This window comes from Cardiocondyla obscurior, linkage group LG04, assembly GCF_019399895.1.
Source record: "Cardiocondyla obscurior isolate alpha-2009 linkage group LG04, Cobs3.1, whole genome shotgun sequence".
NCBI lineage: Eukaryota > Metazoa > Arthropoda > Insecta > Hymenoptera > Formicidae > Cardiocondyla > Cardiocondyla obscurior.
The window spans coordinates 2,057,895-2,075,880 of NC_091867.1; the positions used below are offsets into that span (position 1 = coordinate 2,057,895).

The following is a 17,986-nucleotide window of genomic DNA, read 5'->3' on the forward strand; positions in this document are numbered from 1 at the left end:
TTATAACGTAGGTAAGCGTTTGTGCGGCGCAATCGTGCGGAAATACCGACAGAAAACGCCGGGTGGAACGAGACGTGACTTCTTCTTGCGAGGGGGACAAAAAAAAGAAGAAAAAGAAAGAAAGCAACGCTATGTCGCATACACGATCGTATGCTAATGCCCCATTCCGCGACCCACTTCCACATTAAGCGAGCCTCGAAATTATTCTGCCTCCGAAATTAAATGGGGCCAACTCGGTAATTGCTCCCTCTTACATCGCGCATTAATTAGCTCTCGACGATATCGTGAAAGTTTCCTACAACTGGCTTACCACCGCCACCACCACTAGGAAACATACTTCTTACATTCTGTAGTCCGCTAGAAATTGAGATAAGAGACTATATCGTTGCGCCCGCACGATGCGGAATAGTTGATCGCCTTAAGGAAACGTGCGCCGCCAGCTAAACGATCGTGAATTATTGGCGAAAATAAAATCCAGCTACGGAGCCGTAAACAGCAATGAGTCCGTGATGCGATTTCATTATTTAACAGCAATTCGGCGGAGTCGAATACATCGATCGGTATTCAAATGAATAGCAGTCACTTTTGACGTTGTATAAAATATAATATATCATGTGCGCATTTCGGTTTGAGGATATAACGTTATCGGAGAACAAATTTTTTGAAGAAGCTACTATTTCTTTTGTGTAAGAAATTATTGTCTCGTCACTGGGCCATCGTACACGCCTGTCTGCTTTGCACGCAGCATATATCTCTCGAAGATAACAACGCGTTTAAGTCGGTGCATTAATTAATCTCGATGGCGTCACAAAAGTTTTACAGGCTGTACCACAAATCTCTAAGAAGACGCGAATGTTCCTCTCGCGGTATGGTACTTGAAATTCAGATAAGAAAGCCTTCGTTCTCGTCTTTTCTTCGCTCCCCCGACCACTTCTTCTACTTCTTCTTCTTCTTCTTCCATGGCTTTGTCTTCGCTTACAAGAACAAGCATCGCGTGACTCCTCCATCGGTCGAACTTGGTTCCGACTTCACTGAGTGCGTCGTCGACTTTCCACTAAACACTGATGAAACACTGCCCGACAAATAATCCGACACACTCGTTTAAAGTCAATAAATTATTTACGCCCCGGGGCTCAACTTTTCACAAATATTTTGCGCGATGTACAACTAGGGCGTGCCCAGGTATCAGATAACGTACAGAGTCGTTGCTCTCTTGAAAGTACTCAGATAATTAAGGGAGATTAATTTTTTTTTATGTGTAATTTATTCCGCGGATTTAATGGACTGTTACCTAGAAAGAAATAAAAATCTACGGCCGGGATAATTATTCATTAAAAATCAGCGGTGTAATGCGTTGAAAATTTCTGAAAAAAAAAAAAAGGAATCTCTGTTCACGACTCTCGTTTGCTGAATACGCGGGAAGGAAAGCGCGGTTGACCTGCCGTGGCAAATTAGCCCGCAAAACGGGGATCGGCCGAGCGAGGGATTCCCTGACGATTATATTCGCGATGAAACGGTGGCCATGCGCGAGCCTCGTTAGAGTTTCGTTCACGTTGCTCGTTATACGTTGCCGCCATTGGACAGCGTCGGTCCCGAGGAGAGCTCGAAGGGGGGAGAAAGACGGTCCTCGTTTTTCTCTCCGGCGTTCTCGGTATATGGTGACGTTGGACGTCCAGAAGTGTCCGATCTGTCCATTTCCGCGACCAACCGTGTCCTAGGTTGGTCTCGTCCTGTTCCGTGAGTCGCGCGTCGCTCATTACCAGCGACGAACAAAAGGCGACCTCACTTCTATCCACGACGAGATTCTCTCTCGTAAGGGACGTCTAAAAATACGAGTACTTTACTACCTCGTCGCCTTTGTGCAAGCTCGGCGTGGTGCACGTACGTGCGCCGATAGAAAAGAACTGGACCGTAGTTTCCGAGCCATTCGGTAAAGGTAAACGCTAGACATCAAAATTGATTTTGGAATGCGCCTGGAAAAACATGACTGTACATATAAACGCTGGTAATCTCTTTTCATTTTTCTTCAGTAGTGTTATAACGCTGTAATAATAAATGCCGATTAAAATAAAACTCGAAAATAATAATGAAACGCTTCGAATTGTTGCAAGCAGAATGCAATATCCTTCGAGCGGTTTTACTTTATAATAAATAAAAAAAAATAAAAAAAAAGAAGAAAAAGATGAACCGGAAATATTGAAAATGGCGATTAACATTATGGCCAGTGGCCTATTTTGCAATCCGCAATATCTTCGCGAATACATTGCTTCTATAATTAATGCTGTAATTAGTCGCTGTGCGACATTATAATTAACAGAATGCTAGCGATATACAGAATTTAACTACCCACCCGCCTGCATTGCTGGCTTTCGTTTAATAATGTTCAGTAATGAAGCATCGCGTTGAAACACTTGAAACAAAAATTGTTAATTTCCGCTCATTTGAATTACAAACGCGGTATAACCAAGCAACGTAATAATCTTGTTAGTTCGCTAAGTGTCTTATTATTTTTATCAAATATCGAAGGGACTTAATTATCATAATGATAGAATTTCGTTTGTACAAATGTATTTAATCAAGAGACGCGGCGGAGTTACGTTACAAAGCGCGCAACCTTCCGCGTGAATATTCGAAATAATATTCGAAATAACGTTTGACAAATTATTCGGTGCGTAAATTCCTTTTCTCGCGTGTAGGGGGTAGCGACGCAAACAAAATGTTGGCATTCATTATTCGGCAGTCGATTTTTGTTCGAATCACGCGGTGCGTAAAAAGCGGATCTCTTGCCGTACGTGCCCGAAAAGTAATTGTATCAACGCTTAAAGCTATCGGTTTTAACGCCAGTTAGCTTCTTCGCACATTGATATTAACACGTAAGGCATTTACGAAGCGTACTCTTTACGTAGAATAAGCATAATTACCTATTTCATAGCGGTTTTAATTCGTCGTGTATCCGAGATCTCGTTGCGATACTAGCAGTATGTGTTTTACTAAGTGACTTGAATAATGGTCGTTAGTTTGCTGTTTAATTTTTCCTAAGGAGAGCGCCGTGTGAAAAGTGACTCGTTACTTTCCAACTAGCACGGTTGTTTAATTGGAATAGACTCCGAGCAGGCCGTGTCTCGCCAGAAGCTACAGCCCCGTCGGATTTATTCTCGACTTTTCTCCTTACACGTCGCGGTTCTGCTCTTTTGCGTGCCAACGTTATTGCGGAGCCGCGACGCATCCGCAAGGTCTAAAGTTACGCTCACTGAGGCCGGGTGATTAAAGTTAACGAGCCAAGAAATAATTAAAAAAGTTTCAAAAATCATATCCCCTCATTGTGCCGATGTGGACGGCTACCCCATTTATTCCGCGTCATTTATTTTAAATTAATAACTTTGCCACTCGTTATTTTTATTAGTGGCTTTGCATTTCGCGCCGTCGCACTCAGGCCGAAAAATTAAGTAATTTACAAAATTAATAAAGTTATTAGGTATATAAATATATTTATTTCTTTATCGTTATTTCTTGGTGTACGGACATCTACCAAATTATATTTTTTAATTAAAATACTAGAACACTTTTTTATTTATTTCTGTTAGACATTACAGATCGCGCGTTATTACCTTCTGGCTCCCTTACGTTGTAAAAAATATGTGTATTAATTTTAAATATTTGTCAGCGCAAGTATTATCTTTTAGAAAAATTAATTCTATGCTCCTTGCAATTAATCTTTATGAAACGTAACATCCGTGAGAATTACCAGGCTGTAATTAATCCTAATTAATTATCGCAAATTTGTTTTGCGACTCATCCAAGTTTACAGACAGTTTCGTAAGACAGAGAATGAACAGGGAATGCAAGGCGCAATTAAACAAAGCATCTGCTTCTTAGAAAGTGAAATTATGGTTACTGAAAGAGTTTTATAAAGTTATCTCGTCGATTGCGCCGGACTACGTAAACTAGTATCGAATCCACATAAAATTAAAGACAGGCTATCGATAACTATTTACGTTTATTACTGTTACGATTAATTTTTTCATTTGTATTTTATTGTTCGAAATTCAACTTACCAAAAATCTTCTACTTTTGTCTTTAAACACATAAAGTTCTTCTTGATACAAATAGTTTGTAAGTTTTTATATGGCTGTCCTGAAGTAGAAGTTATCCGCGAATTGTTTAAGAGTACAATACTTATTGCATAAAGAATTTAAAAAAAAAAAAAAAAAAAAAGAAATACTTGGCAAATCACGGCTTGCAATTTGTTGAGCACTAATGGTAAATTTAAAGGTGTGTGCCTTGCGACGGACATTGCACGCGTAATGAAATTGACCATGATATACCGGGCAACGAGGGACGTTCCTTTGATTTGAGAGGAGGCAACGAGCGAATTGCTGAGCGAAGGGCTCGGTAGCGTGGTAAACGAGGGTGAATCTGCGCGCGCGGCAAGGGTAGAGATGGATGTTCCCTTAATTACGGCTAGCACGTAGCGTTGGCGTATAAATTTCGAACTGGACTTTCGAAAAATAGATTATACGTACTGTTATATGTACAAAAGAACGGCCACGTGTTTTACATGTCAATAAGAAACATGTATGTACGTAGCGCGACGTAGAAACAAATCAAACGGAACAGCTAAAGATTCCTTTTTTTTTTTATTTTTACCAAACTAAAATCTATAACGCGAAATTATATTTTGACTTCATTTGCGGTTTTAAACAAAAATTTAGTTTCTTCTTCTTCTTCTTTTTTTTGTTTTTTTAATTAAATAATAATTATAATTAAACGTTAATAATTAATAACATTTCTCTCGACGGTTTAGGAAAAGCTCTTTACACTCATTTTTTATGAAATTAATGAGAAATAAAGATAAAGCTCATTGAAACGATCAACGTTGAATCGCCCAACGTCTCGCGTAGTCTCGACAGCCATATATACGTGCAAAAAAAGCCTTCAGACTTACGAAATAGACATATAACTACCCGAGAGCAGGGGGAACGTAGCGTAATTATCAGCGGCGATCACTTTCATTCGTTTCTTCGGTCACTCGAATGCCCCGCGGATCCAACAATTTTTTTTTTTTTTTTGGGCATAGATGTCGTCGGCAGGACGTACATAATGAAATTGGCCGGACCGGCGACCCGGTGTTGGGTAGGGACGTCCCTTTGATTTGCCAGACGAGGTAAAGGCCGGGGGATAAAGAGTACCCCGAGATAACTCGCCGAACGAGGGTGAAGTCCGTATCGCTGAAAAGAAGAACGGGGTGAGTGGTTAGCGAGGAATCGGAAAAGAGAGAAGCTAGCTAGCCGGGGCGAGAGCAAATTTTCGGTCGGCGCCGTTTCCCCGTAATTCCACGTGTGCTCATTCCAGATAACCCCTGGTTAAGCAACCCTTGTTAAAACCTTAATGATGCAGTCCCGACCGTGCGATTCTATCGGAATATCGATGATTACACACGGAACACATTGAGTTCAGTAAGTCCGGTTGTTTAAACGAATTGTCGCACGGACTTGTGGTAATACGATCTTTTATCGTGCCAGGAAGTACTCTTTATAAAGCATTTTCTTTCATAAGAACCCTTCATAAAAATCCATATATATTTATTTATTTATTTATTTATTTTATTTTATTTTATTTAACTTATTTTTTTTTTTTATTAAAAATTCATCTTTCAGATAATTAGAGAAACACTTAAAATTTTGCTGTTAATAATTTGCAAAATGCTATTATTATATAAAGGTTAATCACACTCCAGCGTCGAAATGCCGACTAAAAACTTCCTGGCTGATGAAGATATTTCGCTGAACTAAGCGGGAATTAATTGCTGAATTCGGGTTCCTTCCAGAACACCACCCGTTCTCCTACTTGCAGGCGACGGTAAAAGCAATCTCTCTTTAATAACTTGCAGGAAAGAGGGTTTGCCTTGTATATGCCGTATACATGTATTGTAGCTATATGGAATATTCGCATTACATAATCCGCTTCCTGCTTTTCTCGGGAAATCTTTTGTATAATATTAATGTACATAGAAATGAACGAAACGAATATTTTTACATAGAAAGATTTTTACGTCTCTTCATAATCCCGCGCTGGATGCGTACCAGAGATACTTCTTCAGAAATTTTCATTTATTGTTAACGTACGCCATACATGTGCAAGTTAAACTTAAATGCACGTAACATAAAACTGAATTTAAAAATCAATTCCCAGTATACGCAATTAGAGCGTAATAACGTCTTGTAAATCGTACACGTTCTTACTTTAATTTCTTCCACGAGCATTCGCCGCAATATTACAGACGATTTTTTATTCGTAATTGTCGTTATTTCGATGTAAATTAATTTCAAATTAAAACTAAAATTAAAATATACAAGATTAAAAAGAAAAGTAGAAACCTAAAATTACTCAGTTTTTTTTTGTTTTTTTTTTGTTTTTTTGTTTTTTTATTTTTTTATTTTTTTATTTTTTTATTTTTTCAAACTTAAGAATAAGAATCCTCCACACGTGCGGAATTACGAATCGAATATTCATATTCCGATCACGCCTGTGGACTTAAGATAACTTTTAACGACAGCGATAACTATCGTCGGCTCGAAGCCAACGGCGAAATATCGATATCCGCGCATCTGCCAACGACTCCCTAACCGACAAGAATATTTCACTCGGTTAAACGAGAAATAATAGCCGATTTCGCATCCCTTTGGGACCGACGTGAATCTTGTTACGGTAGCTCTCGAAAGGAGCGAGAAAAAAAAAAGGCGTGCCTTCCGAAAAGAGGAGTCATTCACTTTCAAGTTTGAAATACGACCGAAGAAAGCTGCTTCTCCCGCGCAAAGGGAGACCTATCAAAGACTTTGTAGCTTTTACAGGATTATCCCGACGAAAGGATTCTGCGCGAAGAAATTTGTAGTCGAATCGATCGATAGTGCCGCGGAATGCAAAATGCGAAAAAAAAAAGAAAAAAAATTACATTTACGTATCAGTAAACAACTCAGTCGCTGCGATAACTTGACGAATTTTAACGTAACGCGTAATGACATTAATACGTATCTGCGTGTTGTATACGCGCGTCTCGTCATGGTGAAATATAAATTTTTCTACCGCGGTTACACTCGCACGTCGAATCGCGTGCCGGTCTCATTGTTTTCATTGCCGTCGAAATGAAAATTCGCGAATTTATTGCGATGGTAGAATGAAATTTTTGAACCACGTCAGCGAGAAACGCGACGCTTGTGGCTTTAATATTCTGTAGAAACGGCGGGATCTGCAACCAAAGTAATTGTTTAAATCGTATTACACGAGATAAGGGCGAAATTCATACATTAATACGAATATATAAGAAGGTTTAAATGTTATGCTCTTAGCTTAAGAACGTAACGTTGAAACATGTGCTATTCAAAATTTATATTTAATATGCGACTCAGCATACTTGATGCTAGAATAATATAGATAAATTTCGCTTAATAATCTCTACAAATTTGAATTTTATTTACCATTTTTTTTTTCTTTTTTTTATTTTTTAATAACTAACGACTAACGAACGGCGCGGATTACAGTATTCTATAATACACGAACGTGAGAAAATCCGGAATTTGTGCTTATTACGATCTTACACTCTGGCCGAAATGGAATAATGAGTAATCTAGTTAATTAATTGACGCACGTATCAATGGGAATTATATTATGATCCGGGTTGACTTTGAAACAAGTTTAAATGCGGCCTGTGCTATAATTAGCGATCTCGCGTGCTTTGATCCATGCAACTGTGGCAGGTGTACGTGCGTCAGTATTAAGAGAAATTTCAAGTCACGGCAACGTCAGCCGACAGCTTTTCGCCTATTATAATCACAGTTGAGTTTCCACAAGTCACTTTTCCTCAAGAGGGAACGGTTGCCTCCGCGATGTTCGTCATTTAGAAATACGTTTCACATCCCCTTCAGCCGCTCCACAATTGAATTCAATTAGTATTGTTTCGAAGAAAGAGGGTACCTCTCTGCGAAAAGTTTCTTTCCTCTCGAAGTTTACCTTGCCCTTTTTGTTTCTGTCCGTCCCTTCCGGCCCCTTTCCCCTCCCCGGCCACCCCGACAAACCTGATGCCGTCCTTAAAATTAGTTCGCATTGGCGTGACGCACGATGGTAGATTGCTTCGCGAGAAGTCCGCCTGGCTGACAACAGGATTTAAATCGACTTCACCTTTACGACCCTTCTTACGACGTTGCGAAGACTCCGACGAAATGGAAAAGCACTTTTAATTTTCTTTTAATTACATCAATTAATTTCCCGCCAGCCGGGTAGACAGCTGCGTGCGTTGTCTGTTGAATAATTTTTAAATCAACAATTTTAATTGTAGATTTACATTCGCGGTTTTTAAATATTTATTTTTTTTTAATATTATTTTTATTTGTTTACTTTTTTTTTTAATTTAGAAGATAGGCAACGAACAAACGCGGCTACTATAAAAATATTTAAAATAACTTTTTAACTTAATCTGACCGAAACCGAGAACTTGTTTGAAATGCTAGTTTTATACATATATATTAAAAAAATATTTTATTGATCTTTGTAGAATAATGATAGCGCAACTTTCATATATCGTTTAAACGTAGTGGCATGTGCATAAAGTTCGGATAATTCAATTCTTCTTCTTTCGCCCGCCGAGAGTTGTCTTACATTCGTACCCGCGGGGTTTCGGTAACATTCTCTCGATATCACGAGCAAGTCTCTTATCATGAAGCTACCGATCTCGTCGTGGAGTCGATTATTTAGATTGAGGAGGCTGAAATATAATTTTAAGTAACAATTTTATTGCATAAATTACAAAATGACATTGACATGGTAGTGCTTTCTGACTACAAAACGCGCGTTAAAAAAAGTATTCGAGAGGAATACCGCGGGGCAGGTTGTCAGAGGGTCCCTTCGTTCCGTTTTCGGCATTCGGAAAGCTCACCCGCACGTAGGAGACGCGTTAGTTGCATAAAGTAGGTCCGAGACTCGGTAACCGTTGGGGAGGGGAGCGCGGGGAGCGGGGACGGTATTCGCTAGCGGCGCGCAGCGGCCCGTTCCCCTTCCATTCCGTTTCCGTCTACCGAGCATCTCGCACGCATGCACGTTGCACTGCGTTGTACCGAGAGGATCGGTGGGATCCAGCGTGAATCGCCCTTCTCCCGTCATCCCTCTATACGCGGATAGCAGCCGCGATCATCTTTCTTTCCTATACTGTAAGATATATCCTCATTTATCCGTACATTAATTCGCATCTCCGGAGCGGTCATATGTACGTATTGCCGCCGTATAATCGTATCACACTTGCCTCAATCAAGCTTCGAGGCGATCGACGATTGGCTTTCGATGCTGCCGGCCGATATTCTTCAACGCAGCCGGTAGAAATTTCGCCGGCAATGTTAAAAGTTAATCGTCAATCGGCTCAGTCGGAGCTCGATGGATATGAGATTCGATTGACGAGCACCGCGATATATTACTTAAGGGTACGTTCGTGATACACAGAGAGTGGTGAATATAATATTGGGTATAAAATATTCTTTCTGTAACGCGTTATTGGTGCACAGCGGGCTAGTCAAGTAGAGATCGGTCACGCGAGCGGCGCGGTGTTTATTTTTCGCGTTGGAATACGTGGTCGGCACCAACGACCGAGCGGGCGAACGCACGATAAACTGAAAATAATACGTGTTGAAAATAATTTGTTGTGTACGATCTACCGATAGATACCCGAGTATCGTAATTTTGCTAACCAAATAAATCTTTTTATGTTTTAGATGGAGATTCAGCGAAGGATCGAGGAGGTCGAAGGAGAATTAATCGCTCGTTTCAAACATTCTGAGAGGAGGAGGAGGTCCAGGAGGGACATCATACATCGGCGGAGCAACCCATAGGTAAGAATCAATTATTTTTTATGCTGCCGTTCTTAAAACTTAATTTTGTGATATTTAATTAAAAAATTAAAGGCGCGTAAAATCTCTTTTTTTGTTTTTAAATAATTATTCAGATTATATATTGAGAATAATTATCTACAATTTAATTTTTTTCATTTATTTGTTACAGATCATCTTTACCAGCACTCCGCCGCCAGCATACGTAGGTCGCATGTTTTTTTTTATAGTATCTATTTTAATTATAAGCATTTCGGGTGGGCCAAAATTTGTATACTTATACCCGCGGCACAATTATATTAGTACATAATATAAAATAAATATTTAATAAAATAAAATATTAATACATCGCGCCGGTGATTTAAAGTAAAAAAAAACTTATAAAATAATATAAATAAAATAAAAAAAGAATTTGGTTAATTTTTATATTTTGTCCTAATTTGAATTTCACATGTCGATGTAAATTCCATACATTCGTATAGAGTTTACGTTGATAGTATTACAGCTCAGCACTTCTTTGGATTTTTATCTGAGCGAAACAAGAATTCTGCTTAGATAAAAATCCGAAGGAGAGAAGTATCGTACGCCGAAATTATACAAATACGAACCGGAGTTCGTCGGTCGCTTCAGGAATTCGGCAAAGTATATCGGGGCGTTATTCTTTCATATAAAAATTTTAAAACGGGAGTGCCATGGACTATCGCGCGAAAGTGTTAAATAAAAAAATTAATTCTCGCGACAATTAATTAATCGGGCGCGTTCGCGAGTTTCCAGTGCGCGGAAGGATGGCTCGTCACGTCCCATCTGAGAGGATGAGCAGGCCCACCAGGAGGCATCATGCATCGGCGGAGCAACTTATAGGTAAGCATGAATATTTTAAAATAAAATCTTTATAAAAAAAAAAAACTTTACCTTTTTTTTTATTAATTTAATAAACTGAATTTCATGTCTACATTAATATTTTTCTTTATGTTACAGCCACCGCCTGAATTCTACAACTCCGCTGATGCTCATGCAGATCGGTGAGTCGCATGTTTTTCTTTTCTAACAGTTTAACATTATGAGGAAATTTTATAAAAAATCTAAAATAATATGTGTACATAAAAATTTGCATAAAATTAATAATATTAAAAATATAACTATTCGAGCTAAATGCTGCAAAGTAAATTAATTTCCGTTAGTAAAAAAGTTAGGTTTAGATTGCTGGCTGTTTGTTTAGTGCATACTGCCAATTATTTAGACTGCTTAGAAATTGCGCGTTCTTCTGGAAAATGTTTGTAGCGCGAGGTATTTATGACATTCAGTATAGAGATCACGCAGAACGTTGCGCTCATTCCGATAAAACAATCGAGCTAAACGGCCGATCGCAGGACAATGCGCGATACCACGCGTTTCCTGTACCTAACTGCTTTTATCAGCCATTTGACATGTTGGTACGAGAGATTTATCTCATCGGGGTAGCTGTGCAATTTAGTTTCTACCAGTAAATTGTCGCTATTGCCACACTCGATATCGTCTATGACGTTTGACACGAATGCGAGAGAAAAATAAAGAAAAAAGAACGAAGGAACATCGTATTTGCACCAATCGTATGATGCAAAAAAAAAAAAGGAAGAAACATAAAACTGTTTTAACGCGTTATCGCGCGCTTTACGGATATTGTATGCATTGATTACGTATTAATAAGAGAGATCGATAGGAAAAAGAGCTTTGATATTTTCTTGTTTGCATTCGAGCTTTTTACAAGGTATTTTTACTTTGTTCATAAATTCGCTAAAACCCAAGGTTCTGATTTTTCCTTCCAATAAGTTTAAAACTTTACTTCTTCTTTTTGCCCTACTTACGCAAAGACATTTCCATGACTCATAAAACAGAACTTTTCCCTTGATTTTTATGAAGATTATGAAGGTCTGCAAGTTTCCGCGTAAGAGAACGCTCAGTTTCGACCTCATTAAATTATTTGAATGTTATTGGCCGCGTAAAACGATTCCGTAAATCACGAAGAATACACACCGTCTACGTAAATTATTTGATCGTGACAAAAATAAAATTTTATAAGGAGAAGGGGGAACTTTTTCTTTTATTCGTTATGTTAATAATTAAAATCTAATTTTTGTATTGAAAAATTTATATATATATTTTTTTTTTATTAAGTACAAATTTAATCAAGCACGACTTACGTAAATAAATAGTTGCTCCTCTAATACGGCATACGGTATTAAACACATGATTGCACATAACATAACAATTATAATTATTATTATATTAATAATATTTCTTCGAATATATTAAAATTATTGTAGTATAAATCAAAATCAAAAACGTATAACGTTTCATACAGATAGTTACTTAATTAAATATTTTAATTAGCATATGTGTGGACACGTCAATTAATTTATTATACGAATAAATCTGATCAAAAGCAAATTCGCAAAATGAAAAGTAAAAAGTAGAAATGTGATTTCTCTTATTCGAATCGGCTCTAATAATAATTAATTTGCCGATGCCTTCTGGTGATTACGGGGGCACTTCAATTTCGCAGTGAAATTTGTCGGACGAAAATCACGGGCGGCCGCTCATCGCCGTTTCGTCAACGATCCCTCGCGCCCGCGCTTTTTATTAATGAACCTGTAGACGCCGAAAACTTTCCCGGCAATCCGCGCGCGATCTTTGCGAGTGAAGTTTCCACTTGCGACCTCGTTAGGATCGGCGAAGAAAACGTTTAGACACGTGAAGCGGCGGGCGAATAGTTAAGGGGGAGGGGGAGGGAAAGCTAGCCGACATTTGGTTTAATCAATGAGACGTGCAGACAGTTTAGGAATTGTCACGAGGAAAGCTGTGTTTCTCTTCCCCTCCGCAGAAGAGATTGCGAAACGCAAGCGGAGACATTGCACGTCGAGAAGAGAGTGGAGAAGACAGAAGTTTAGGGAGACAGGCCGCGCGACTGAAGGGGGATGTTATCGTCGCTCAGACTAATTAGTTAGGATTTACTACACACACTCTCGTTTCCTCATGACTGCGGGGGTGTCACTATTGTATCCCCTGTTTAAATCGATAATTCGTATAGCTAGGTTTCTTTCGATCTGTATTTCTCAATCAAACGTTGTTCTTCATCTTGAGGTATAAATCGATCTTCTGAGAAAAATTCTATGGGGGAATAAATTATAAATCAAGTGTGCGCACTGAAAATTTAGAACAAATTATTACACATATGACTCGTATACTTTTTATTTTAATTTATTTTTATTTTATTTTAATTTTAATTTTAATTTTTTTCTTTCTCTCTTTCTCTCTCTTTTTATTGTTTGTTAAATATTGGCAGTGTCCTGCGATATTTCGTTTTCACATACGCAGATTGGCCCGTGCGTCTCGAAAATAAAAACGATTAATCGTTCGCAGACATGCGAAATCTTGTTCGTTGTAACAAAAACGATGACAGGAAGCCATAAAAAAAACTGAAAAAAAAATCGCGTTATGCAAATTCGCGTATATTCGACTAGGCGAACAGTATCCATCAACACGGCAATTTCACGCGCTTGCATCCAACGAGAAATCGATCGGCCGCTGCGACATCATACGCCGCTGCACAATGGGAAACAAATTACGAAATTACCATACTAAGCGACTTCCGGTTGCCGGCACAATAGCGCAACCAAACCGTGGAACAGATTGAACGGTGGAAACGCGATCGCTGGAGACCGATCGCTGGAGACCGGTCGGATACATCATTTGCATCCGTCGAAAAGCGCATTATGATTCCAATCCGTCGCTGCGGTATTTCCGTGCCGATGCTTTAACAAACGCCCGTTCTGTTTTCGCCCGGGCGGAAAAGATACCCGCGCCGCGCCGTACCTTGTATGCTCGACCTCGTTCCGCGCCATACAAGTGCTCGAGTGACTATGAAAGCAGCTTAAATCATAGGGAATATGGGAAAATTGAGTTGAAAATCTGCTTTAGAGCGAGAAATCATGTTCAAAGTGGATCTCGTAAATTATGAGCGCGATTCACATCAACCCCGTGCTCCTTAGATATTCTCACCTGATGAGATTAGGTAACTCTTATCCGCTGCTGAATATTCTCCCCGCGTATAATTATTCCTGATCGCTGCGGCTTCGTAGGAGGAGGAGAGAGGGGGAGAGGGTAATTTTAATTCTCGCATTATAAAAAGGACACATTCGCAAATTTTAACGCGAGGCACGCAATTTTACGCGTGATATTCGGAGTCTCGTTAAATTTTCATTATCGGACTAATGAAAGTACAACACAACGCCATTATAAATTCTTGTGCCGATCGCTGAAGCAATAATTAGGCTGGGACTTGCTAGCAATCTAAATTTTACACGTGGGAGTTTGAGCTCAAGCAAGATCAACACGGCGAGTGCAGATCGTGTTTACGTTACACGAGTGCAGTTTAACCGCAGCTTCGCCATCGGTAACGATACGTCGGAACAGCCACGAGAAAAACGCTCTCTCGCCTCTTTCTTTATTTTTTTTATTTTTTTTTTCCGCCCCCTTTATTTTTTCACCACTTTTTTTTAACTAAAATTTAATGAGTAAACATAAATTAAGTTACCCGGTTTTCTTTTTCGCTAAATTGCGAATAATTATATGATCGCGTTACTTAAATAAAATATGAGGAAATAAGTTAAACAAAATAAAGAGCAGAGTGTGCAAATTTTTTTTTCTTTTTTTTTTATAGCGGCGTATTCGTATCCTCAAATCGTCAAGTCTCGAATATTATATTTCGCGAATTGTACTATTTGTTGGCTCCCTCCACCCCGCTCTTTCTCTCTCTCTCTCCCTCACGGGAGATAGAAAACTTCCGATATTCGATTATGTTCCGAATCGTATCTCTTTTTGTACACAAGCCCGAGTATATTTTTATATAATTTCGAAATAGAATAACGTTTTAATAACTATTACCTATTGCCATTACTTCCCCGAAGGAATTTTAGTTGGCTATCTGTGAAAACTTGAATTATCTAAAATCGATTGTACCCGTTACACACATATGCACGCGGATACGCGTGCAACAAACCGGTGCCAGAGATCCGGACCGTATTCGGCAAAAGTAGATATATCGGGCACGTGCTGAGCGCACAAACCAACGTACGGCAGACGGATTCGCGGGAGCGTACGTATCTCGATTCGGTTTCAGGAGTTCTCGCAATTACGGTCGGCGCGTGTGCCATTATTAGAATGACATTAGCGGTCGTAGGCGTGTGTCTTGTGATCAGGAGGGATAATGACAGGAGCGCGCGCGAATTAGCGCATCGCGCTCTCATCGATCGGTGGATTTAATTAAAGGATGCGAAGTTAGGAGAGGGGTCGATTATTTCCATCCGCGGTCGCACGAGCGCCATATGCAGTCGCATCCGTTGTGGGATTTGCATGAATAATCTGTGACGAGTCGCCGTAGTAAGCCTAACAGACGGCCGTGGATTGTATGCACGCCGCGGGATGTCGGGGACGTAATGCAATTAAATGGATACGGTGGCGTGGAGAACGTCGCGGCTGCGTAACGACGTTCTCGTAACTTTTGGAACTTTCGTTACTATGGACACGTTACGGAAAGCGCTTCGGTAATACCGGGCTAAAAAGAGATGTCACCGTCGAAAAGCACGTACGCTGTAAAATAAAAAAAAGAAAGAAAGAAACAGGCAAATTTATGCAACCGAAAACAAATTAAAAAACTATGACAATATTGTGAGGGCATTCTTCAATATTTTTTTTTTAAAGAAATTTTTGTGCCGTTCTCGCAAGAAAATTCTCTTATTCAAAAGAAAATGCCGCGTCACGAGATCCCGCGAAATATTATAAAACGTGTTAACTTGATATTATGAAAAATGTATTTTGTCGTATACACGTAGGTCAGCTTTCGTTCTACGAATTTCCACGCGAAATCTTTGAGTCGTTACCTGCTTTTTTACTTTATTGTTCGAGGCACATATGCGTCTACCAGTTTGTGGCAACCGTAGCTGCCTCGTCAGCTAGTGGATTTGCATGAACAGTCTGCTAGGAATCGCTGGAGTTAGACGAATACATGGCTTACGTCATACATATATCGTAAAACGTCAGTTGGTGCAACCACGGGTGATTCATTTGTTACTAACGGGATAAAATCTTCTATTTGAATTTCTTCTTTACCGGAATCCAGGCAGAGGAAAAAGGTTAAAAAAAAAAAAGATAGGAATTAACCAAATCTAATTGAGACGTAGATATATTTAATCTACAAAATTTATTACCGTTAGACAAAATTCAATATTGATATTGAATACGATGGAAGTTTAATCCACGTATGAATCGACGATAAATTTTCACCGAAGGGGTAAAACTTAAGGGGATGATAGTCTGAAACATGTCAGTCGTAAACTGCACTGAAGGTGAAAATAAAATCTAGATCGACATAAATAATATATACCATATATTATCTCCACCGTTACGTTGAAAAATAAACAGCTGGTTGCAAATTAATTGTGGTTAATTTCGTTATTAAATATAGCGTAGTTTACTAACAATAAACGTTACCGTAAATTATTGTCTGAATATAAAATGAGACATAATAAAATGCATTAAAATGATATTCTATGGTAATTTAACCGTTGAACATTATACATATACATATATATATATATATATATATATATATATATATATATATATATATATATATGTGTGTGTGTGTAGTACAGCAACGCTATTCCGAATTTAGCTTTCGTCGGCGTTTGTACTATCATTCGATAGGATCTGGTTCAAGTTTCTAACACGTTCCATATAGGATAGTTCTCCACTCCGCAAATTACTCCCAATGGTGACGATGATAACATTTGCGGATATTCCATATGCTGTCGCGGGTGTTACACATGTTATTAACCGCATTACTATCTTAATTAAATGCATTAAATATACCATATAGAATAATTAAAGCTCTAAATACTTGAGCATGTAAAATACGCCAAATAAAAGTATTTTAAGACGCAAATTTTCATACGTAACAACGTGCAACAGTTGAGAGAATCGAATGTATGATATAAGATAACAAGAAAAAAAGAAGAAAAAAAGAAAATTAAGTACGTAAAAAAATAAAAAGACAAATAATATAATCAGAATTATTTTATATTTATTATAAATGAGATTCTTTTATTCATTGGTAGTCGAGAAGAAGCTCGATGCAAATCGTTGCATAAGAGATATCGTTATAAATTAAATTATTCATGGTAAATGTAGCTGCATAAAGAGGTGTCATAATTAATGCCGCGGTGAAATATAAAAGATATTCTTGACAAGACTCGAGGTGTAATTATATTGATTCAGCGTGGATTAACTTTACTTTATAATACTAATCGGCCAACGAAGCATAAACAGCTTCGTAATAAAATAACCGCGAAACTTAAGTATCGCGGTGAGTGGTTGTGTCAATAAACTTACGCTAGATTAATTTTTATTATAGGTAACGCGGGAAATGCGCTACACAATGTAGACCGCAAGCAGAGGAAAATTAGTACAATATCGTTTAGTCGCGTAAACGAAACTAGTGAAAATCAGTTAAAAATATTCGTGTCGATTATTGCCGTTCTTAGAAATTTATAAATATTACATATGTTTAAAATTGTAAGCTTTAACGTTTAATGCAAGCTTGTAGCATAATATTTAACGTTGGAAATAATTACGGTTAAAGCGCAATGCACACTATCAATATGTATCTAAACTTCACCGTATTTGGAAGTTTTATTAAGCTACTTATATACATAGACTCTCACCTACATTACATTCCTTCCGCGTTACCACTGTTTCGCGAGCGCACTAGGGCGTTCAAGTTTCTCTATAAATATTAATTTACCTGGTTTATGTAGGAGTACTAAAATACGGTATTGTCGAGAATTTGCGATCATCTATAATTGTAAAGTATACGAACACGCATAGCGGAAGATACGCGAGTTTCAATGGAAACTTAAATAAAATTAATAAAATCCGGGGAACAATTGCGGCAATCTGTTTTGTACTAAGTTTTTTTTTTTTCTTTCTTTCTTTTTACATTGATTTTAATAATTGTACACCGCTGACGAGTTTAAGAAATTGTAATTGCCAGAAGTTTAGTTATAACTGCCGACATTTGT

General features: G+C 38.4%; 1 protein-coding gene and 1 long non-coding RNA gene across 5 annotated transcripts in view; one reads left to right on the forward strand and one right to left on the reverse strand.

The window, feature by feature from the left end:
- Positions 1-12,498, forward strand: part of LOC139101636 (uncharacterized) — a 54,524-nt gene extending 42,026 nt beyond the window's left edge. For 2 of the 3 annotated variants that reach the window (XR_011545594.1, XR_011545595.1), the window contains 2 exons: positions 9,756-9,872; positions 10,042-10,826. This is a non-coding gene — a long non-coding RNA (uncharacterized lncRNA). Of the gene's footprint in view, positions 1-9,755; positions 9,873-10,041; positions 10,827-10,847 lie in introns of those variants that run through there. The other variant, XR_011545596.1, reaches the window with a different exon arrangement.
- Positions 1-17,986, reverse strand: part of LOC139101626 (UDP-glucosyltransferase 2) — a 29,740-nt gene that overhangs the window by 8,589 nt on the left and 3,165 nt on the right. The gene's annotated exons all lie outside the window — the stretch shown is intronic.